General features: G+C 46.6%; 1 protein-coding gene and 2 non-coding genes across 3 annotated transcripts in view; 2 read left to right on the forward strand and 1 right to left on the reverse strand.

The window, feature by feature from the left end:
• Window positions 1-10897: 10897 nt before the first annotated feature.
• The window catches only part of CTIF (cap binding complex dependent translation initiation factor), a 341931-nt gene continuing 327680 nt past the window's right edge, over window positions 10898-25148 (forward strand). The window contains exon 1 of the mRNA XM_077816213.1: window positions 10898-11036. The gene's annotated coding sequence lies outside the window, so the exon portion shown is untranslated. The remainder of the gene's footprint in view (window positions 11037-25148) is intronic.
• On the reverse strand, window positions 19876-19977 carry LOC144265465 (U6 spliceosomal RNA). Its single transcript, XR_013346282.1, has one exon. It is a non-coding gene; the product is annotated as a U6 spliceosomal RNA (small nuclear RNA).
• On the forward strand, window positions 19913-20019 carry LOC144265462 (U6 spliceosomal RNA). Its single transcript, XR_013346279.1, has one exon. It is a non-coding gene; the product is annotated as a U6 spliceosomal RNA (small nuclear RNA).

Genomic DNA, 25148 nt, shown 5'->3' on the forward strand with positions numbered 1-25148 from the left:
CTGTGACATTAACAAACTCGAAATGGGTACCCTAACCAACCCTGACCTAAGGAAAGAGGCAGGCACAGCCACTTGATGAGGTTCTGTGTCAGTTGAGGGTTGGAGAGGAATGTAGAAGTCCTCTGTCTCCAGTCTTGGCTTCATTTCCTCCTTACAGTTTCAATTAAACTGCAGTCCAGTTGGATTAATGATCCCTCTGGCTATTAGAACTTTGATCTGTCTATCAAGTTTTTCTATAGTATCCTTCACCATAGTATCTAAGTGTGCAACATCTCTGCACAACCTATTGCTGGCCACTTTACTCCTGTTAGAATCTTGTAGAGGGCCACGACATCTCCACGATATCTTTATCCACAAGGGACTGAGAGACATTGTAGGAATTTCCTTACTTTTCTCTCCCACCTCCCAAAAATACCCTTACCTGTATTTATAACAGTACTTTCACATAAGGGATATTTAAGATGAGCAGTGCACAAGAGGCTGAATTGTGCCTTTAGCTATTGTGGCAAAATACCTTGTTCGCCTCAGTAGGCTCAGTCCTTTTTAGCCTTGGAGACTCAGGGTTGGGGCAAGGCGAATCCTTATAGGTGGCACTGGGTCCTGCTACTCCTCTCCTCAGTCAGTCCCTTGTGCTTGTCTTCCTTCTCTTCTGCGGAGCGAGTGCAGCCTCCCTACTGGGAAGGTCTGGTGTCTTCCTGCAAACAGCCTACTGGCAACTTCCCTGCTCCTCTCACTCCCTCACTCTCCCCCTCCTACCACCCAGGGGAGGGTTTAAAAAGGTCCCAAGTAGTTGGAGTCGGCTGAACCTAATTGGTTCCCTAGCAACCTCTTTTCCAGCTGAACCTTATTGCCCGTGGTTCTCTCTCCTCAGTGGATGGGGGGGCCTTTTAATCCCCTGGGACTAATTACTACCCCCCTTTTGTAGTTGTTTGTCCTGGGTTTACCACATATTCCCCGCCCTCCCCCCGCTCAACACTACGGGGTTGGGTTACTTGGGTCAGCAAACAGTGCACTCTCGATAGGCCATCTGCATTGCCATGTTGGATTTCAGACCTATGTTGTACTCTGAAGTGGAAGGGTTGAAGCGACAGGAACCATCTCATCACTCTGGCATTTTTGTCTTTATTTTGGTGCATCCACTGCAGAGGGGCATGGTCCGTGAAAGGGTAAACCTCCGTCCCAGTAGATAGTAGCGGAGGCTTTCTACGGCCCATTTTACCACCAGGCATTCTTTTTCGACAACGGCGTATTTCCGTTCCCTAGGCAGGAGCTTCCTACTGAGGAAGAGGATGGGGTGTTCGTCATCCCCGACCATTTGTGAAAGTACCGCCCCCAACCCTCCATCAGAGGCGTCAGTTTGTAGGATAAACTCCTTCCCCCGGTCTGGGGCCACGAGTATGGGGTCAGTGCAGAGGGTTGTCTGTAGATCTGTAAAAGCATCTTCAGCCGCGGTCGTCCATCTTACTATGTCTGGGCCCCGAGCTTTCGTTAGGTCCATTAATGGGCATGCCCTGGTGGCAAAGTGGGGAATGATAGTATATAGTACCCCACTAGTCCCAGAAATGCCCTGACCTGTCTTTTTTTGGAGTGATCGGGGCCACTTCTTTATAGCTTCTAACTTGTTGAGTTGGGGCCTCCCCACGCCTCTCCCCACTATATACCCGAGGTATTTGGCTTCAGCTAGCCCAAGCGAACACTTGGAGGGGTTTGCCGTCAGCCCCGCCTTCCTCAGGGTATCCAGCACTGCCTCCACCTTTTCCAAGTGTGTCTCCCAGTCGGGGCTATATATGATAACATCGTCGAGATAGGCTGCCGCGTACTTGCCATGTGGTCGCAACAGTTTGTCCATGAGCCTTTGGAAAGTAGTGGGCGCCCCATGCAACCCAAAGGGGAGGACAGTGTACTGATATAGTCCCTCTGGAGTTGCAAAGGCCGTCTTCTCTTTGTCGGCCTTGGCCAGGGGGATCTGCCAATAGCCCTTGGTCAGGTCAAGGGTAGACATAAACCATGCTTTTCCCAATCTGTCAATTAGCTCATCTATCCGGGGTATAGGATATGCATCAAACTGGGACACCTCATTCAGCTTTCGGAAGTTGTTGCAGAACCTCACGCTGCCATCCGGCTTAGGCACTAAAACCACTGGACTTGACCATTGGCTATGGGAGTCTTCAGTGACTCCTAAGGCCAGCATTTTCCTGACCTCTGTCCTGATCTCCTCTCTTTTGGCCTCCGGGATCCAGTATGGCTTGACGTTCACCTTCACTCCAGGCCCTGTGCAGATGTGATGGTGTACCTCAGTAGTCCTGCCTGGCTTTTCTGAGAACACATCCTGGTTGCGTTTAATCAGGCTGATCACTTCAGATCGCTGCTCTGGAGTCAACTCCGGGGATATTCCCACGTGGTCGGGCTGGTTGCTTTTAGGGGATGGTGCCCCTAGTGCAACCACATGCGCTTCTCTATTCTGCCATGGTTTCAGCAGGTTTATATGGTAGATCTGCTCCAGCTTCCGGCGACCCGGCTGTTGGACCTTATAGTCGACTTCTCCTATGGCTTCTATTATCTCATATGGCCCCTGCCACCTGGCCAGGAGCTTGCTCTCTGCCGTGGGTATGAGCACCAATAGCCGGTCTCCCACCTGGAACTTCCGGGTCGTTGCTTGGCGATTGTAGTATGTCTGTTGGGCCCCTTGGGCCTTCTCCATGTGTTCGCGCACAAGGAGGGTGACTTGGGCTATCCTGTCTTTCATTTGCAATACATGTTCAACGATGTTTCTCCCAGTGTTTGGCTGTTCTTCCCAGCCCTCTTTGGCCATGTCCAATATGCCCCTGAGGTGGCGACCATATAACAGCTCGAATGGGGAGAATCCAGTGGAAGCTTGGGGAACCTCCCATACAGCAAACAGCAAGTATGGCAGCAGGGAGTCCCAGTCTTTCCCGTCGCGACTAACCACTTTCCGTAGTGTGTTCTTCAATGTTCTCTTGAAGCGCTAGACAAAACCATCAGTCTGGGGATGATAGACTGACGTCTTGAGGGTCCGTATATGGAGCATTGCACAAAGGTCCTTCATTAACTTAGACACAAAGGGGGTCCCTTGGTCCGTCAGGATCTCTTTAGGTATCCCTACTATGGAAAAAATCCGGACTAATTCTTTGGCTACGGCCTTGGACATAGTGTTCCGTAGGGGTATGGCCTCGGGATATTGGGTGGCATAATCTAGTACTACCAGAATGTACTGATGACCCCGGGCTGACTTCTCCAGTGGCCCTACTAGATCCATAGCTATTCGCTAGAATGGGATTTCAATAATTGGTAGAGGTACCAAAGGGACCCTTAGGTTTGGTCGGGGCCCATGTAACTGACATTCTGGACAGGAGGTACAATATCGCCGGACAGCCACATAAATGTGGGGCCAAAAAAACCTCTGCAGAATCTGATCAAGGGTCTTATCTACCCCTAGATGGCCCCCAAATAAATGGCTGTGGGTCAGATCCATCACGCCCCTCTGATGCTTCTGTGGGACCAAGAGTTGTTCTACGACTTGCTCTTGGACCTGGACTACTCTGTATAGCAGATCACCCTTAATCACATAATATGGCCCTGGGCCCTTGACTTTCCCCTCCACGGGGATCCCATTTACCTTGACTACTTCTTTACGAATATTGCTGTATATTGGATCATTGGCCTGATCCTGACCAAAATTCCCGAGTGAGGTCCCCATTTGTCCAAACTCAGGGGGATCTACCTCTGTCTTCCCCTTAGGGAAAACCCCTGGAGAACAAGGTCCGGCTATTGGGTCGTTGATCTCCTGCCCCGCCCCGCTGTCTGTTGAGCCACCTCTTTCCCCTACAAGCATAGATTTCTGGTACTGGGTCAAGATCCTCATTCCCCTCTTTTTGACTGCCCTCCATTCCCTCCGAGTCTTCCGGGGCTTTCCCGGAGGGGAGAACAAATCCTGGCCAAATTCGTGGAAGGCCGGGGGGGGGGTACCTATCTGAGCCACACCCTGGGTCCCAGGTTCATTATTTTCTTCCACCTTCTCCCCAGGGAGTAGGCTATCAAACCCCAGGAAGTCTCATCCAATAAGGACTGGGTAGGGGAGTTTCGGAACTACTCCCACCGTCACCTTAGTGGGGTTTCCGAGAACTTCTGTTTTTACGGGGATGGTCAGATAGTAACTGACATCCCCATGCACACAGGATATTCCTGAGCGTTTGGCCCGGGATAGCTGGTCCTGCCCAACCAGCTTTCCCAAGACCAGCGTGATTGCACTTCCTGAGTCTAGTAACGTGGTGATCTCTATACCATTCATCTTAACGGGTCTAGTGTATCTATGAGGGACCATCGCAACCCCTACTAGACTTATTAGATCACATGGTCCACCTATATCTCTCAGTTCGCATTGCATGGGCTCTTCTAGATTTGGGCATTGGGCAGCGATATGCCCCAATTCGCCACATGCGTAACGTCGGTACCCTGCTCAGGGCAGCCCCCAATTTTTCGGGCTACTGGGCTTTATCCCCTGAGCCTTTCTCCTCCCAGCCTCAAGTCTCTCCAGGACCTCTGGCTGCTCTTCGGCCTTCTTCCTCCCCTCCATAGTCTGGCCTGGTGTTAGGGCAAACCGGGGCCTCGGCGCAGAGACTTATCTCCGATTCTGGCACCTTCCTTCCCCGGTGGTCCGCGAAACTTCTTGGGCTGCTAGGTTTCTCTCTACGAGGGCCAGTTCATCATAGGAGGAGGGATTGTTTTGGCGGACCCACCCCCATATGTCCGGCGGCAACCCCCTCATGTACCTGTCCAACACGAGGATTTCCACTATCTTCTCCGACCCATGGGTCTCGGGGTGGAGCCACTTCCGACAAAGATTAAATCAAATAGCTGGGACCTCAGCAGTTTGCTGTCCCAGTATTTCCACTCATGGAAGCGCTGGGCCCATATGGCTGACGTCACACCTGACCTTGACAGGTCTATTCTATGGGTATAACTGAGAACAGAATTTGGCCCAGTGTCTTTGTACCTCTCACAGTTTGTGCCTTGAGTAGTTCATTCTTCCCAGTCTCTTTTTCCTTTGCAGTTATTGTGTCATCTCTGACATTATGCATTTCAGTGTTTCCAAGAGTAATCTCTCTATCTGACACTGGCACAGACAAGGTCACCGGGGAGTGAGCTCAACTCTTGGTCTACTTCAGCCACTTCAGAACAACTGCTCTAATTCCAGCTGAATAGTGGTGCTGAAACATGTCAGAGCTTTGTCCTAGGCTCTTGAATACACTGCTCTAGTGCTGCTGGACACAGACCTCAGTGATAAGCACTCCTCTGAGCTCCGGAGGGCCCTCAGTTCCCACTGAAATCAGTGAGAGCTGAGGGTGCTCAGCACCTTGCTGGATAAAGCCCTGGGTGGTGTGTTGCCTGCTTTGAAATGCTTAGACAGGTCTGGGTCAAGAAAGGGGCCCATTTAATTCCCAATGTGTAGCAGACTCTGCTCTCTACGGCCGAAGCAACCAATTGGACTACCTGGCTTCCCTCTACTGCTCCCCTAAGGATACCTGAAAACTCCCCTTTGGCTGCTGCTTCTCTGCTAAAAAGATAGGGGACTAGATGGGCCTGGTGGGCTTTTATGCTCTGAAGATTAGGGTGATATTTTTTCCTTCCCCGATTGTAGACTGGGGTTATTTCTTCCCCTCTCTTAGTTTTGTGAAGCATCTGGAAAGTTGATCTTGATAGGAACTATCACATATCTGCATAGTGTAAAACTTATCAGCACAACTAACTCTCCCCTGGAAATATTTAATCATAAACACATAGGATGGGATTATCAAGGTGCCTATGTCCCATAGCTCTGGTGGTCCCATCTGGCCTTAAATTCTATGACTCTTTGGAATCGGACAACACTGCTAGATTTCAATTCTCTGTTCAGCTTGACTCTCTCTCTCTTAGTGGACTTATTCCTGATTTGCACCGCTGCACACACGATCACAGTCACAGCTATAGCAACCTTCATGGAAATTAAAGGGAGGAGCAACAGGGTTAGGAGGGAGCAACAGAAAGTGGTTCCTTTGACACATGGCTAGACTGCTAAGCTGCAGTAGCGGCAAGTCTGTAAATAGTTGCTTTATTAAAGAGCCACTTTAGTTAAACAAGCCTGGGGTCATCTCATGTTATTACCCAGCACATGGTATGTGAAATAACAGCCATGGCCCCTTTTCCTTGTTCTGCTTTTCACAGCTAACTCTTACCATGGTGGGATTTTTGTTGAAAGTGGAATTCCCTCGCCACTGCCAGCTACTCCCACCCTAATGCTCTGCCAGTGTGCAGTAACAGCCAGCAGAAGTGCATGCTGCTTTGTGTCTGGCTAAGGGCCCGACAAGACTAAGCAACAGCTTACAGTTCCTTTAAAGACAGCATCTCCCCACTGCCAGGACAGGCTGTGAAAAGAACATCACCAAGGAGATGGACCTGGCAAGCTTCAAATGCACAAAATAAAATGACTATTCACGTACATTTTTGCAATCTAGTAAAGTTGATGGTGTCCCTTTCCATCCTTTCTTAGCCGGAGTTCCATTGGTACTAATGAAAATGGAAGTTCCTTAGCACATTGTGTGCTCTATGCGGTAAATAATGAACAATAACACCCTCCATCTTCCCTGGATTTAGCTTGCACCAGCTTCCTTTCATCCATGTTCAAATTTCCTTCAGATACTGGAACAGCCAGGAGACGGCTGAGATGTATGTGGTTGGGCTCTGTGCCATTGACTTACTAATAGCCTGGTAGCCCATGACATTTTGTGATCTCTCCAAGCAATCCCACATACATGTTGAATAAGGACTTGTCTTCACTACAGTTATAACCATGGTAGGGAATGAATTCACAACACAATGGTGTCCCAATCATGTTATGACATGGTTTGGTTTTGCCTGTGCAGACCAGACCAAATTGTGTCCTAACCATGTCAAGGCAGTAGTACTACAAACCTGATGGACACATAGGTTTCCGCTGCTTGCTTAGCTACTGTGGGTTCTGCTTTAAGTCTTGACTCTGCACATGCTTATGCAAGTGAGTAACTGTACTCGTGTGAGTTGTCCCAATGAACTCAATGCGATGGCTCATGGCAGTAAAGCTTCTCGCACGGCCCATGATTGTCAAAATGGGATGACTACAATAGGATGCCTAAATCCACATCTAGGCATGTAACTAAGTGGGAGCTGTTAAGGTCTTGCCTTTAACCAGGAAAAAAGGTGTATTTGTAACAACCACTAACCCCCATCACCCCCTTAGGGGGACCTAGAGTTTACCTCAACTAGATAACACATGTTAAAAATACACCTGCCTTGTCTACTGTGGACACAGCCTGCGTGCTCAGCACTCTTGATAACCAGGGTCCTTATTTATCTGCCTAACAATGGACTTGAGGACCTAACTTTAGGCATGGAGTTGTTTGAGAATCTTGGTTCTGGGTAGGTTTACCAGGCGTCCGGTTTTCGACCAGAACAGCCAGTCGAAAAGGGACCCTGGCGTCTTCAGTCAACACCGCAAGTGATGGAGGGAGGGGGGATAGGGTGACTGGGGAGTGAGGCCTCGGAGAAGGGGCAGGGCCTCGGGGAAGGTCGGGGCAGGGGGCGGGGCAAGGGTGTTTGGTTCTGTACAGTTAGAAAGTTGGCAACCCAAGTTCTGGGTGCTCAGCCTGACGTGGTAGGTGGCTGGGCAGCGGTCTGCGTTGCGGAGCTGAAGGCTGTGAGTGCTACTGTAATCCAGACCTGCTTGGGTGGTGCTCTGTCCCGCTCTTGTGGCACCTAGACCAGCTACAGATTGATGAGCCTGCTACAGCTTTGGCTAAGAGATGTGTCCTGTAGCTCATGCGGTAGAGGTTCATGCGTTAAGCTCAAGAGATCCCAGGTTTGACCCCGGCCGCTGCTACCCAGGGTCTGTCAGTGTTACAAGGGGGGACTTGTCCGGAATTTCAGCTGGGAAGTCTCTGAAGCTTGGATCGTGCTTCCTCAGGCAGAGGAAGTATATAACCCATGCCAGCTTGGTGTGGCGCTCTGTTCCCCTCTAGTGGCTGCTTAGGCCAGCTAGAGATTAATCAGTCTGCTATTGCATTGTCTAAGTGACATGTGTCTTCTAGCCCATGCAGTAGAGGCTAATGCATTAAGCTCCAGAAGTCCCAGGTATGATCCTGGCTGCTGACAACCAGAGTCTGTCTACGTTACACTGTGGCCGGTATAATGGCCAGTGAATGTGGGTCTTGGTTACGGCTGTTGTCCATTTCAGTGAGCTCCCTCTTTACAAGATAAATGCCAACTACAGCTTCAACCGAGTCATACTACTGGTACTGGTTTAATAATTAAATTGATCTTGGGCGAAAATATTAAAATCTGAGCAGTTCCTCTTGCCTAAAACGGTGACTAAAATAAAAATCCAGAACTAAATTAACGATGTCTTCTCCCAATTACAGACACCCTCCAGTGAATATAAGGTTGTCATGGCAACATGCCCAGGAACGGCTATGTACAATATGGTCAAAAATAAAGCACAGCAGGGAGAAATCTTTTGAATCCAATTTCACTGTCAACATAAAATTAAGTTTTTTAAAGGCCAGCTAGACAGGTTAATGTATGGTGGCAATTCTCCCTGAAAGAGACATGTATGTCTGCCAGCTTTATATATTTATACAGGTGCGTGTTAAAGAGAAACTGCAAGGTAACATACGCGATAAAAGTTTTGAAGTGTCTTAAATATAACTAAGAAAGGAACGCTCAGATAAGAAACTGTCATCTAGAGAACTGGATGGTATAGAGTAGGCCTGAGGGGAGAAAAGAGAATGAATTTGAATGCCTAGGAAAACATTTCAGAGTTGCCATAATTAAGTCTCAGGAAACCGTAAAATTCATCTGAACACGTGGAAAAGCATAAGTTCTATTTTTTAATTTTAAATGTTTTTTGCATACTATTTGTATTAACAATGTTTTAATGATAATTAAGTAAAAATAAAGTGACTTTGTTTCAAAATGTTTTAGCTGCTATTGCTCAATTTATGATTGTTAGCCAATAGCGTTATTTATAGCAAGGTAGTGCCTACCAACCCCAGCTGAATTCAGGGCCCTATTGTTCTAGGCCCTGTCCAAAACACACACAAAGAGAGAGCCCTTGCCCCCAAAGAGCTTGCTATCTAAAGAGACAAGACAGATAAAGGATGGGAGAAAGGGAGTAGTGTTATGCCACATTTTAAAGATGGGAAACTGAGGTACCAAAAGTCAGGCCATGATCCAGCGATTGATTCCCTGGTGGACAGGCCCCAGTTGAAGTCAAAAGGGGTGTGCTGTGGCATAACCCTCCCACTCGTCGCATTGGGGCCCTGAAATGGCTGAAAAATGGAAGACCCAGGTTTCATTTTGCCTAACGGACAAATTCTACTGACTGTTAACTATTGCACTCATTCTGGGAAGCCAGACCAAGTTCGCAGTAGTAGGCTGCTTTACTGCCCAGGCTACTGCTGACAGCACTTGAGTAACTGCAAGCTCCCTACCAGCTGGCAACGTAACACTGAGGCAGCTCTTCAAATGAGCTGCCATGACCTCTAGCCATAAGCAGAAGCAGCTGGGGTAGGCTCACCACTTCTCGCAATGCCTAGAATCACTAGTCTTGCCGAGCTATACCTGTGCTATACCTGGAGGGTAAGGCTGTGAAGGAGGCGCTGGCTTGGCTCTGCCACTGACTTCCTCTATGACCTTGGGCAGGTCCCTTAGCATCCATGCTTCACTAATCACTGCATGCAAAGTACTTTGAAAGTGTTGAGTTCTGTATTTTTATTATTGGATGCAAAAAAGCCCTGGCCTAATAGAACACTCATTAGTAGCTTCTAAAGAGGGTCCCTGCCCTAAAGACTAAGGTAGTCAGTTGTAATTATTAGTAATCTCTAAAGACAGTCCCTGCCCCCAAAGAGTTTACAATCTATTGAAGTATAAAAGCTCTTCGAGTCAGATGTGAGTATACAGCGCCTAGTGCAATAGGGTCCCAATCACTGAGTGTGGCCTTTAAGCATTACTGCAATATAAATAATAATTATGTATATAACACACAACATTTGCTTGGGTGTCTTACAAATAAAGAGAGATTAGGTCCCTGTCCCAGGGATCCTACAGTTGAAATAATCCAGTGGTTCTCAAATTGTGGGTCGGGACCCCAAAGTGGGTTGGGACCCCCTTTGAATGGAGTCACCAGGGCTGGCTTAGACTTGCTGGGGCCCGGGGGCTGAAGCCTTAGCCCCACTACCCAGGGCTGAAGTCAAAGCCCGAGGGCTTCAGCAGGACTCAGGTTGCAGGCTCCCTGCCTGGGGCTGAAGTCCTTGAGCTTCAGCTTTGGACCCCCTACCCAGAGTGGTGGGGCTTGGGCTTTGGCCCGCCCACCCAGGGCAGTGGGGCTTGGGCAGGCTCAGGCTTTGGTCCCCCTCCTGGGCTCATGAAGTAATTTTTGTGTCAGAAGGGGGTCATGATGCAATGAAGTTTGAGAACCCCTGAAATAATCCATCTAGCTAAACTTTCCCCCCGGCCACTATGGGATTTTTGCCTTCAGTATATAGTCCCCGGTGCTTTATCTGAAGAGTTTTTAAGTGTTTGTGTGTGTGGGAAATAGGAGCCTTAATGCAAGAGAATTTCCTTGTTCCACTTCAAATGGACCTGGTCCTAACTCTGGCCTCTAAAGAGGTACAAGCCAAACTCCCCCTTACCCAGATGCAGAGAAACTCCAGGCCCAGAATTCTTCCCTGCACAGGGAGGGTGAGAAGCGGAACTACATTTCCCAGCATGGCCAGCGTGTCCCTTTCTTTTAAAGTCCATGCACGTGGGTCGTCAGGAGGAGCTGAGACGTCACAGCTACATTCTCTGTGACTGTGTCAGAGCCGGGTTTTTCTCCTCCTGTGCACTGGGCAGTCAGACCTCCCTCATCAAGGCAGGACTCATGAACCTAAAGGCAGGAATCTGACATCCGGACCCCCTTGCCCCAGCCAGGCCACCCTCTGCCCTAGCCGTGGACGGCCCGCAAGGTAAAGCAAGATAATCTCTAGATGGGGGGGGGGGGAGGGTTGGTGTGTTTGGTTGTGTTTTTTGCACCCTTTGCACTCGTGTTTGTTCGGTGGGTGTCTGTGCAGATTGCCAGGAAAGAGCCATCGAATAGCTGGACACTGTAAAAGACACACACGCACCATTGTAACTGCCTGGGGTCTATGGGAGCTTGGGTTTCATCTGCCTTCCCAGCGCCAGGCAAGCTGTTTCTCAGGCTGGGAGCAGCTTCTGCTCACCGGCAAAAGGGCATTTCAGTGCTTCGGTGGCAGGGAAGAGCCTAGAGCTGTGGACTGTAAACCATGTTGTCGCTGTCAGGTCTGTGTTCCAAGGAGGGGTGTGTTTCCCTTTGTTGTGAAGCCTCCTTTTGCTGCATTGGGTTGCAGTTGTGGTGGCCAGCTTGCAGCTGTTTGCTTTTTTTTTTTTTTTTCTGGCTACGAATCCAAAAGGGCAGGTCGGTGGCCTGGATGCTTTTTGTGCCCAGCGCCGTGATTGTTCAGGATCCTGTTCCCTTTCCTTTCCATAGGCCACAGCGGCATGTATTTTGCTTTCATTTTTATCCCTCCCATGTGATTCTGTTTTTTTTCAGAGGGGCAATGTCTTGCGTGGATGTGTGTTGATTGCATGTTGTCTAGACCGAACTCCTCCTCCCCCCGCTGTCGGAGAACTCCCATTGCGGAGTGTGGTGGGAACGGGATCAGGAATTGCAAATTGGGCCTTCTGGATTTATCGGGATTGCGTGTGTTTTGTTTTCATGGCATCGTTCCGATACAGTCACTCGGACAAACGAGGCACTGGGGGGATGCCTGTTCAGGGGTGGGGGTGCACGCAGCTTGATCGCGGTCAGACCCGAATTAAAAGAATATTTAGATAAAGCCCCTCCCCTCCCCCCCCGTAATAGGGAGCAATGAATTGCGGGGGTGAGATCGTTCCTGAGCGTTGCTCTGTTTCCTACAATACTTGTTTGTTCCAGAAACGTGTCTGATGGATAGAAGCTTTTTTGGTTGTGGTTGGTGCATTCTCAGGGCCTTCTCTCCCTCCTGATGATGATATAGGATTAATTGATGGGAGATATTGTCATCCTTTTAGTTTCCACTGAACCCAACTGCTTTAGAGAGTGGTGGGTTTTGTGTGTTGTGGTTACTTAGAATTAAGCAACTTGTGGTTGTGTTGGCTAGCTGTGCATTTTTCTGCATTTAATTCGGATCCTATTAATATATTACAATTAGGCAGTGTGTGCGCAGAGAGCGATCCGAAGTGGGCTTTATCTTTATACAGGTTTTAGATGACTTCGGTATGAATAAAGCAAACCCTAACTAATTGAGTGTTGGTACAGACAGGAGCTAGTGAGGTGGGTGTATGGGATCACGGTTGGCTGTGGTTTACGAGGTAGATTCCCGATTCGCATTAACCACATCCCTTGCCCGTCTGCGGGCAAAGGCAGTGAAATTCGGGGTGCGGATTTGCATCCGCCTCGATGGCTTTTTATTATGCCCTCTCCCCCCCCCCCATCCTTGGCAGCTCTCCATTTCAGCGCCCCGCCCTCGGGTGTTACCTGCGGCCTGCTGTAGGAATTAAAGGGGGGTGGGTGGGGTAGGGCCAGCCCGCCCCCGCTGCTCACCCCTGCCCCCAGCGCCTGCCCGCGAGTGGTGCTTGCGACCTGCGGCTGGATGAATGGGTTGAGCCGGGGTTGCCTAGGTTTGGGTGCGGCCCCGGCGGCCTGGGAGAGACGCCCCCCGGCTCTGGCACCTCCCGGCTGGTTCGAGGAGCCCCTGCCCCGCTGCTCCCCGCGGCATCCCCCGCGCCTGTGCGCCTCGCTCCCCGCGGCGAGGGGCCGGGCAAAGGCTCCGGGCGCGGGAGCTGGGTGGGAGCCCCAGGCTCCGCAGCCCCGCGCCCCATCAGAGCTGCCCGTGGGCCGGGGACAGTGACACAGCAGCTGCCGTGCCGGGGGGAGGCCAGGCGCTTGCAAGGGGCAGCAGCTGCGGCTCTGTGCCACCCTGACCCCCCACCCCGGCCTTGGAAACCCCCCCGGCACTGCGTGCCAGCAGCTCCGACTCCCCGCGAGCCCCTGGCTGGTGGTACTCACTGCGGTGGGGCGGGGGGATGCTACAGGGGGTCCAGTTTCTCTCTGCCTGGCGGACCCTGAAATGCCTGCCATGAGATTGGGCCCATCAGCTTTAGACTCCAGGGCGTGCTCAGGCCAGTTGATTTGGCATGTGGGGAAGAATGAAATGTAGCCCGGTACCTTGCTCCTGTGTGTGTCCCATCGCACTGCGCTCTGCACAGGCCTCAGGATTCTTATCCCCCTTTTGGAGGTGGGGGAGCAGAGGCACGGAGACACTGTAACTTGGCCCAGAGCTCAGAGGAGAAGCCCAGGTGCCCTGCCTCCTGGTCCCATGCCTTCTCCGCCAGAACGTCTTTCCTGCTCTCCTCTGGGGCGCACAGGAAAGAAGAGCCTTGTTTGGGGTTCTGAAGCAATGATGTGCACTTTTGGCTGGGGGCCTGAAAGCATTTTGCAGAGCATTATCTCCATAGGGGCACAGTGAGACTAAATGATATAGCCAGGGTTCACATGGCAGAATTAGGCACAGTACCCTGGTCTCCTGATTCATAAGCCCCTCTAACCACTACATAGCACTGCTTCCTTTTGGGAATTGTTTTTCCCCACTCACGATTTTTTTCTAAAACTGAAGTATGGAAATTTACCAAAAAAAGCTTTTAATGCTGATTTCCACCCCAATTATTCTCTTAGATTCAAGAGGGATAGGTCTGAATTTATGGATGCCTGGCTGACCTTCAAGGAGTGCCCCCCATTATTTTATGACTAGATGAATCCTCCCGTGAAGACATGAATTTTGCATTAAACCTAATTCCCATTAATTTAAAAGCTGGAGTCAATTTTTCTGAAGAAAACAAATCAACGATTTGAAAGCAGTAGAAAAATGATGAATACCTTGTAACATGTAGTATAGGCCAAAGTCAGTGCTCAGCTAAAGCATGTAATAATAGCTGTAGTGTATTGCCATACCATTTTCAGCAAAATAAAAGTATGTCTGGATCCTACCTAGACTAATAAAACATTGTGGCAGAAGTATTGGGCTAATGGGGGCTTAGATAAATATCAACAGTGTAGGATATTGAAGCCTAACTTTAGCATTAGGTTAAAAAAGCCGTCCACCCTCTTTAGGGAGTTCTGCCATTGACATCTGTGGGACAGGATCAGGGGCTAGTTGTCACCTTGCTTGGAGCAGGATTGTTGGAGCTGAGTCAAAGGGCAGCTAAATAGATGGAGCTCCTTCAATCTGGTACTAGAAATCATTTTTCTAATCCTTTGCTCATTCTCCTGGCTCTTCCTTGAACCCTCTCCTATTAATCAACACCCTTCTTGAATTGTGGGCACCAGAACTGGACACAGTATTCCAGCAGCGGTTGCACGAGTGCCAAACATAGAGGTAAAATAACCTCTCTACTCCAGATTCCCCTGTTTATGCATCCAAGGATCGTGTTATCTGTTTTGGCCATAGCATCACACTAGAAGCTCAAGTTCAGCTGATTATCCACCTCCATCCCCAAATCTTCTTTGGACTCACTGCTTTCCAGGTTAGAATCCACCATCCTGTAGGTATGGCCTATATTCTTTGTTCCTAGATGTATACGTTTACATTTAGCCATATTAAAATATATATTGTTTGCTTGTGCCCAGTCTACCAAGCAATCTAAATAGCTAAGTTAGTAACCTGTCCTCTTTATTATTTACTACTCCCCCAATTTTTGTGACATCTGCAACTTTATCAGTGATGATTTTATGTTTTCTTCCAGGTCATTGATAAAGATGTTCAATACCGTAGGATCAAGAGCCCTGTGGGACCCCACTGGAAACAGACCCACTCAATGATGATTCCCCTTTTACAGTTACATTTTGAGACCTATCATTTAGCCAGTTTTTAATCCATTTAATGTGTGTCATGTTAAATTAATATCGTTCTAGTTTTTTAATCCAAATGTCGTGCAGCATCAGGTCAAATGCCTTACAGAAGTCTAAATATATTACGTCAACACTATTACCTTTATCAATCAAATGCGTAATCTCATAAAAAAAGATAACAGGTTAGTTTGATAATCTGTCTTCTATAAATCCATGTTGATTTGCATTAATAACATTGCCCTCCTTTAGTCCCTTATTAGGTGCTCCATTATCTTGCTTGGGATCAATGTCAGGCTGACAGGCGTATAATAATGTGGGTTATCCTGTTTACGCTTTTTAAAAATTGGCACAGCATTAGCTTTCTTCCAGTCTTCTGGAACTTCCTCAGTGTTCAAAACTTATTGAAAATCAACATTAATGGTTCAGCGAGCTCCTGACCCAGCTCTTTTAAAGCTCTTGGATGCAAGTTATCTGGACCTGCTGATTTAAAAATGTCTAATTTTAGCAAATTCTATTTAACATCCTCCAGAGGTACAAGTGGAACGGAAAGTGTACTATCATCATTATATGATGAGACTACATCATCTGTTTTCCCCCCAAATACAGAACAGAACTATCTATTGAATACCTCTCCCTTTTCTGTATTATTATTGATAATTCTAACACTTCCATCTAGCAGTGGACCAAGACTATTGTCAGGATTCTTTTTGTTCCTAATATATTAACAAAACTTCTTATTGTCCTTAAGTTTGGTAGCATAGATTTGTCCTTGTGTCCCTTGGCTTCCCTTATCAATTTTCTACAATTTTCTTAATTTCTGATTTATATTCATTACTATCAGCTTCCTCTTTCTTCCATTTGTTATATTCATTTTTATTTTTTACAGCTGCCTTCATTTCCCCTCTAGTCCAATTGGTTTATTAACCATGTTCCTCAGTTGTGGAATTGTGGCTTTTTGGGCTTCTGGTAAGGTGTTCGTAAATGATTCCCAAATATAATTAACATTTTTTTGATTAAATTCTTCCTCCCAACTGATTTGGCTCATAATTGTTTTCACTTTTGTAGAATTGTCCTTATTAAAGCACCGAGTGTGTGTATTACTGGTCTCAACTTTATTCTGTTTGCACATTTATAATGTGATCAAGTCACATTCACTTGTACCTAGGCTACCATTAATTTTTAGTTCTATGGTCAGTTCCTTTTTATCTGTTAGGACAAGGTCTAACATAGACTTCCTCTGTGTTGGCAGCAACACTTTTTGAGTTAGGAAATTGTCATCTATAATGTTTAGAAATTCCAAGGATGTTTCTGTACTGGCAGCATGAGACCTCCAGCATATGCCACTCAATTTGAAGTCCCCCATGATCACACAGTTTTTTTCCCTATGCATTATAGACAGGTGCATACAGAGGAGGTTATCCTGTACCTTACTGTGATTTGGTGCTCTGTAGCAAACACCAACTAGTACCCTATCTTTTGCTTTATCTGTTAGGATATTGATCCATAAGCATTCAGGGTCTTTTTTCCCCCCAGAATTCTGTGACTGAGAAGCAGGTAATGCCATTTTGACGTAGAGTGCCACTCCCCCTTTCCCTTTTGCCCACTCGAGCCTTCCTAAATAGGTTATAGGAAGGGCCCTATTAAATTCACGGTCCATTTTGGTAAATTTCGTGGTCGTAGCAGTTTAAATACCTTGAATTTCACGGTTACAGATATTTAAATCTTAAATTTCAGTGTTGTCACAAATCATAAATATGTATTTAAAAATATAAATATGTAAAACACTTAAATCAGCGTTTCTCAAACTGGGGATCCATCACAAGGCTATTATGGGGAGGTGGGGGTCATGGTATTATCACCCTTACTTCTGCGCTGCCTTCACAGCTGGGCAGCGGGAGAGTCGCGGCTGCTGGCTGGGAGCCCAGCTCTGAAGGCAGCACCACCACCAGCAACAGTGCAGAAGTGAAGGTGGCATGGTATGGTATTGCCACCCTTACTTCTCTGCTGCTGCCCCCTGGCGGCGTAGGAGGGTGGCAATATCATACCATGCCACCTTCACTTTTGGTGAAGCACTGGAATGGGTTACCTAGGGAGATGGTGGAATCTCCTTCCTTAGAGGTTTTCAAGGTCAGGCTTGACAAAGCCCTGGCTGGGATGATTTAGTTGGGGTTGGCCCTGCTTTGAGCAGGGGGTTGGACCAGATGACCTTCTGAGGTCCCTTCCAACCCTGATATTCTATGAAGGCAGTGCAGAAGTAAGGGTGGCATACTGTAATCCCCCTACAATAGCCAGTTTTCTCTGGAGAGACTAGATTTCATGGTCCATGACATGTTTTTCATAGCTGTGAATTTGACAGGGTCCTAGGTTATAGGCATTAATTTTAATGTTCCAATGGTGCGAATCATCCCACCAGGTTTCAGTAATACCAGCTAGATTGAGTTTGTGCTCTTAAATGAGCAATTACACTTTCTCTTTTTTGTTATCCAGGCTCCTAGTATTGGTGTATAGGCAATTTAAGAACTACTTCTGTTCATGTCCTTTGGTTCCTTGATTAATTTTGTTCGTAACATCTCAATTTTGTGCTAATTGGGTGGTCACATTTTCCTTCTTTTTACCTCCCTCTTGCTATTAGTTTAATGCCCTCCTGACTACTCTAGCCAGCCTGTCCTCAAGGAGATTAGTCCCTCTTCTACTGGGGTGGAGGCCATCCGAATTATACAGCTCCCTCACGCTACAGAGGGTGTACCAATGTTCCACAAAACCAAAGCCCTAAACCCTACACCATTTACCCAGACACTTAAAGTTTCCATGCAGTTTGTGTTCATTTCACTCTTCTGACTGTTCCTTTTAATTTCCGTTTAACTAGCTTCCTCATTTTTGTGTAGTTCCCCTTTTTGAAGTTAAATGCTACTGTGATGGGTTTTTTGGTATTTCCCTCCCACTACCCCATGAGGATGTGAAATTTAATTACGTTATGGTGGCTAGAATCAGGGGGGAGCCATGTTAGTCTGCATCCACAAAAACAACAAGGAGTCCGGTGGCACCTTAAAGACTAACCGATTTATTTGGGCATAAGCTTTCGACTTTTTCACTCCATGCATCTGAAGAAGTGGTTTTTTACCCATGAAAGCTTATGCCCAAATAAATCGGTTAGTCTTTAAGGTTCCACCAGACTGCTTGTTGTTATTTTGGTGGCCATTACTAAGCAGTTCACTTCTTGTACCAGATTCTTTGTGCCGCTTAAGACTATATCAGGAATTGCCTCTCCTCTTGTGGGTTCCAGGACAAACTGGTCCAAGAAGCAGTCATTAATGGTGTCGAGAAGATTTATCTTTGCATCCCATTCTGAGGTGACGTGCCCAGTTAATATGGGGATAGTTTAAATCCCCCATTATTTTGGGGGTTTCTGTTTGGTAGCATCTCTAATCTCCTTGAGCATTTAACAATCATGTAACCATTCTGGTCAGGTGGTTGATACTGCTATGCTCTTATTATTCAAGCATGGAATTTCTATCCATAAAGATTCTATGGTACTGTTTGATTTGTTTAAGATTTTTACTCTATTTGACTATATGCTTTCTTGGACATTTAGTGCCACTTGCCCACCACCATGACCTACTCTGTCGTTCCTATATATTTTGTATCCTGGTATTACCGTGTCCCATTGATTATCATCGTCCCAGCAAGTTTCTGTTATGCCTATTCTGTCAATATCCTCACTCAATACCAGGCATTCTAGTTCACCCATCTTAGTATTTAGACTTCTTCCATTTTTATACAAGCACTTATAAAATTTGTCAGTATTTAGTTGTCTGCCTTCCTGTAGTGTAATTGAATGGGACTCTTTCATCTGACCATTTCTCTTCAGTTCCAACCTGTACTTTATCAATTTCTATCCTCTCCTTTTAACTAGGATATAGAGTATTCCCCAAAAGGATGTCTGTGTCTCAACTGTGTGCTCCTCTGCACCTGCCAGCTTTCCCCTAGGCCTTAGTTTAAGAACTCCTCTGATCTTCTATAATTTAATGTAAGGACTATTTTGGGGAATTTTCAAACAACCCCGTAAGCAAAGTTCCCTCTAATTTTTGACAGGCTGTGTGCTCAAAAAATGTCTTCTGTGCAAATTGTTGTGCATCTGTGCAAATTTTTGTGCGCTGGTGTTTTGCCGTGTGCGCAGGGTTTAGGATCTGTGTGCGCGTGCACACGCGGCACAGCTTAGAGGGAACAGTGCCCGTAAGTAAGAAGAACAAGTCTAGGGTTGGCTCCAGTTACTGCAGTTGACTGTGTGCACAGAACCTCAATGAGGTTGCCTTGGATGGTTTTATTAGGTTAGGATGGAGTCAGAAACCCTTTTTTAGAGTCTACTAGTCATATATGTGACAGAAAGAGGGAAAGATTCTTTCTTGCCCCTTCCTGTAAAAATGATGGGGTCTCTGCAGTTGTTTCTTTTGCAGATTTTGCTGCCAAGATAGAATTTGAGGAAAATGTCTTGCTATTCACAAATCCCTATCAGTAAAAAGTGCCCATTGTTCCTTTCTCAGTTGCTATTGCCAAAGGTTTTATCCCTTTGACACCAACAGCAAAACAACTGAATGTCATCTAGCATGAGGAAGGAAAAGTATCACTGGTATCCGAGATCAGCAGCTATTCATATTCCTACTGTAGACTGATTTCCTAGATGGCCAAATTCTGATCTCACTTAACCTGGTGTAAATTTGATAAATCCACTGAAATCAAGAGAGTTGGATCAGTCAGACTACCAGGATTTTACTTGATGAAATCCAGGTTTTCTTTGTGTAGAATGACAGTTTTCAGAGTAGCAGCCGTGTTAGTCTGTATCCACAAAAAGAAAAGGAGGACTTGTGGCACCTTAGAGACTAACCAATTTATTTGAGCATAAAAATATGGAACGCTTCACGAATTTGCGTGTCATCCTTGCGCAGGGGCCATGCTAATCTTATAAAATTGGAATGATACAGAGTAGATTAGCATGGCCTCTGCGCAAGGATGACACGCAAATTTGTGAAGGGTTCCATATTTTTATGCTCAAATAAATTTGTTAGTCTCTAAGGTGCCACAAGCCCTCCCTTTCTTTCTGTGTAGAATGTATATGATAATTTCTGAGCTTCTACAGTGTATTATTCTACTTCTGTCATTGTTCAGCCTTTCACTGAATTATTGTAGTGTGTGTATGTAAAAGCCATAGGCAAGCCAGTATTATTATTTTTAAAGTTTACAAGTTATTTGGCTCAGTACAGGGGTAAATGGATGAGATTCTATGGCCTGTGTTATACAGAGAGTCAGACTAGCTGATCTGAAGCATCCGGAGATGGCCACAGCTGGAGATAGGACAATGGGGGAGATGGGCCCGGGCTCTGAGGTGGTACCGAGCGTTCTCTCTCTCAAGTGCTTGGCTGGCTGGTTCTTGCTCGCATGCTCAGGGTAAGACTGATCCGCATATGTGGGGTCAGGAAGGGATTTTCCTCGAGGTCAGATTGGCAGTGACCTTGGGGGGTTTTCACCTTCTTCTGCAGCTTGTGGGTATGGGTCACTTGCCGGAATTATCTGGGTATATCTCTTTTTAGATATACCCAGATAATTTTTTAGATATACCCAGTTCGTTGCCATTGCGGGGGCCTCAGGCGTCGTAGTGGCACACAGTAGTCTAGTCTCCTGGGGCTTGTAACGCTTAGGTCTCATTTTGATTGTTGGATTGCTGTGCGGGCGCTGCGTGGTGGCGGTGGCCCGTGCTATACAGGCAGTCAGACGATGATCTGGTGGTTCCTTCTGGTCTTAAAATCCGTGGAGTGTCTCAGTTGGTGTGAATCAGGAGCTGCACTGGCTGTGTCCCTTTATGCCAGCTGAGAATGTGGCCTGTTGCAAGGCAGGATCCTGCATTGACTGAGGGATTCCTGCATGATGCAGTAGGTTGCTTTCTTCTCTGGCAATGATTTTACGCCTCTGACAAGCAAATGGTTTTAACACTTTATCTAAAACAAATTAGTATGTTTTTTAAAACTTTTACCCCGAAGGACTGTAAAAGGTTTCAGTCTGGATGCAAAATCTCTCTCTGACACAGAGGCCCAGAAGCAGAAGCCCTGCACTGAATTTTATATCTCCAGGCCCACAGTAGAACTTGCATAGAGAGGTGTGATCAGGCTAAGCATGTTGCACTTGGCTGAAGTACAAATGTTGTGTGCATAAGGGAACTCAGCCTGTGTTTGTATTTAAAACTCTGCCTCTGAATGCAATGTCCTGTGCGTCAGCTCTGCTTGGACACGTGCACAGCGACCCCACTGATGTGTATCTAAGGTCAGAATTCAGCCCTCTGCATACCAGTTCCACTCTGGAAGGTGTCATGCATTTAATATTGCTAATGCTGAAGTTTACCTTACATTCTCGTACATGGGGTTCTGTGAGACTTCAGGGATTGTTTAGGAGGAAACCAATTCAAAGTGTCCTGCTACATAGCTCAAACCTGTACATTATGCATTTGCAGTGAGGCCTCTGTGAGAGCAGTTAAATACCTACAGCCATTCCACCTAGAACTGCAATCTCATTGCTAAGTAGGGTCAGGCTGGGTTGCTAATTGGATGGGAATCTTCTAGGGGAAACCCAAGTTGCTGCAGAAAGTGGTGGTCAGAGCTTGAAAATTTACCAGATAGCTGCTATAGCCAGAGATGGATACCAAATACAGAATGGGACAGCTGTGGGTTACTGAGTCCCACTGTGAGTTGCAGGAAGGGGGCTGGCTTCTTAGCAAGGTGCTAAGTGACCTCATTGCACTCTTTGTCTTGCTGACTCTTCCCCAGCGCTTGCTGCTGGAAGGGAAAAGCGTGCTCTTTTGCTCTCTCTCTCTCTTTTTTTATTGTCCCCATGCTTCACAGTTTTGTTTTTTGGGGGAGGAGTGTTTCCACTATGTTTACCCTCTTCCATCCTCCTGACTGCTGCAAGGGCAAGTCTCTGGTGCTCTAACCTTCTCCTCCAGCTTCTCATTTTGGGTTCCCTTCCCTTGTAACTCCAGTACCTGCCCCTGCTGCTCTCTGCCTTCCTGAGCAGGAGCAAACTGAAGTTGACATGATTACACCTTGGTGCTGTAGACTAGCTATACTACAGCAGATTGATAATGTTTAAATTCCAGTAATGATGGACAAGCACATTATCTGTTTCCTTCTGCTAAGCTGATCGGCAGTGAAATGATTAGCAGTGTTGATATTTACACATACCCATTAGGTTTCAGAGTCAATAATGAATTAAAATGATGGGGGGGGGGTAGTTTACACCCCTCAGAGCTACTAGTAGTTTCAGGTTGTCTGCAGCCCCAGGAATGCAATACAGCATCCGTTATGTTGGGAAGGTTATTTTGGCAACTGTAAAAGCTAGGAATTTAACTTGTAAAAAACCCCAAAACTTGATTTCTGTGGACACTGATGGCCCAGCCTCCTTACTTGAGAAACAGCTTCTCGCCAACGCTATGTGGGGAGTAAATGAATGTAATCTTGCAAGCCTTGGCATTTATGAGTAAGGGGTGCTCTGCCTGATGGCAAGGGAAGCTGTGCTATTGTGTGAGTGCAGTCTTTCAGATGTGCTGTAAAACTGAAGTCTTGACCATTCTTAGTGGTTACTCTTGCAAGAAATATAGGGCTTGAGGGTGTTTAACCTAGGAACCAATTCCAGCTTGGGCAATTGAAATCTATCTCCATAAACTCCTCCTGCAGTTCCTGTGAAATTCTTCCCATCTTCTTTTAAAGGAACCCTGTCAATTTGATTTTTATTTTTTTAAATTGCACTTTAAATAACATGTCCTGAATTGTTTAAAATAAATTCTCTGAAATAATGTACAAAGGGTTTTCTTCTCCCTTGCTGAAGTTCGTAAGTGGATTTCCAGCAAGGAGGAAACTGACTGGGACAGGCAAACAGCAAACTTGTCTATACACAAGTAAATAAATGTAATAATACAGAGTTTTCTGTTAAGTTTTCTTTCAAATATATTAATATTCCGTGCCACTTGTAACTATTGGAGGTAAGCACATTTTCCAGACAGGTTTCAGAGTAGCAGCTGTGTTAGTCTGTAATCGCAAAAAGAACAGGAGGACTTGTGGCACCTCAGAGACTAACAAATTTATTTGAGCATAAGCTTTCGTGAGCTACAGCTCAAACTTAATCCCCCATCAATCCACAATTGATGATATTTAAACTGTCACATGGTGTTGTTCAGAGGTGGCTACATTTCACTGATAGGAGGCCTGTTCCTTACCTTACTTACAAGGGCCTTGGATAGTTCGTATGTGTAAAGTGCTTTGAGATGCTTTGCTGAAATGCCCTATAGAAGTGCACTGTACAGTCATCTGTTCTGAACATAACTACAATGTCTCATTCATATAATCAGAAAATAGGTGGGGTTTACTCATTCTCTTGGCTTCCTGGCCATTCGGGGGAAACAAAAATACATACCCCATGGACACATTGCTTTGGATCCTAAGGAAGACACATGTATCCATCTGATTACATGTGGGAGGACAATCATTTCAAAGTGAAAATGGGGGAGAACATTAGGGCTAGCGGTCTTGGTTCTTACATGTATTTGATCCTGTGGGCTTTCTTGTTAAAGCCTTGATCCTTGAAACTCTTGCCTGAATTGACCCAAGTGCAAACCTGCTCTGTTGTGCTGTTGTCCTGCGTTCCTAGGAGTACTTGGGTATCGTGATCCTTGACGTAAGTGTTGAACTGGGAATAGTTGACGGGCAGGGGTAAGCCACACACTAACCTTTATAAAGCAACAGCTGCTCCTAGCTGTCTTAGCAGTTGCCCTGATATATTTTTTAGCCTCCCTGTCCACTAAATGGCAAGTAGGTTATGCAGCAGTTGCTCAAGTGATTCGGAGCAATGCAGCAAACTCAGGGCACCTTTACACTTAAAATGCTGTATTGATGCGGCTGTGCTGCTACGGTGCTTAAATTGGCAACCTTATTAGAGGGTCTTCATTATGGTTGGATGTGTTCCTGGAGGTTTCATCACATGACATAACCTTTAATTAAAGATTAATCTTTAATTCCTGAAGACTCCTGGACAATCCTGGAGGGTTGGCAACCCTATCCTCTAAGCTGATGGGAGAGAGCTCACCCATCTGCTTAGCTACTGCGTATCAGGGAGATGGATTAACTGTGTCGACTGGAGAGCTCTCCTGCTGACATAGCACTGTCTACACAGGGGTTAGGTCAGTATAACTACATTATTCGGGGTGTGGATTTTCCCCACCCCTGAGCAAAGTAGTTATACTGCGATAGGAAGGTCTGTAGTGTAGACAAGACCTAAGTTTCCTGTGCAGACGGAGGAGCTGGTGAAGATGCAGTGAAACTTCTCTGCTCTGACTTGACCTGCTGTCTGATGGTATAGAGCTCAGTGCTGTGTGGAAGAGAAGAGTCTGTCCTATAGGTGTTTAATAATACTTAGCATTTCAGAGAGTCTTTCATGTAGGGACCACAGTCACTAGTTAAGCCTCACAGCCCCCCTTTGAGGTCGGTAAGGAATATATCCTCACTGAGAAACTGGGAGTCTACAGGTTGTGTCTTGGCATGGCCATGGCAGAGCTAGGAGGTGGTGGGGGATTACAACCCAAGAGTCATGGCTCAGAGTTCTATGACCATGAAAAGTAGTATACTACTGAAATGTGTTTGCTTTCCTGATTCTCTGCCTTCCCTCTCCCTCCTCCGGATGTCATTAGCCATGCCCATGTTAAATTCCTCTGAGTCTAAATCCTGTGCATCTGGCATGGAAAGCTTAGTGACTGCAGGAATCCAAGTTCCCCAAGTAAAAGCAGAAAACTCGTGGAGAAGTGTGTGGTTTGACATCAGCTTTCATAATCACATCACTGTGTTAGAGGAGAACATTACTGTTTGTACCTTTAAGAGTATTTGAACTATAAAACACTAGTGGAGCTCATTGGACTAATTTTGCTTGGGGTGTTTTCAGTGAGACCTCACCACCACGGCCACTTGTGCAAGGGCACTTCTTGTGCGCCAGCCCCAGCTTATGCACTCGATTAGTAACTGCACGTGCCAGGTCTGTTGAGAGGAATGGATTCTGTGTATGAAAAAGCAATTGCTTCTCTTTGTGGGTGTTAAATTTCCTGCCTGCATGTGCACTTTTGGCATATTAATAGCTGCACATG

This window comes from Eretmochelys imbricata, chromosome 5, assembly GCF_965152235.1.
Source record: "Eretmochelys imbricata isolate rEreImb1 chromosome 5, rEreImb1.hap1, whole genome shotgun sequence".
Classification (NCBI taxonomy): Eukaryota; Metazoa; Chordata; order Testudines; family Cheloniidae; genus Eretmochelys; species Eretmochelys imbricata.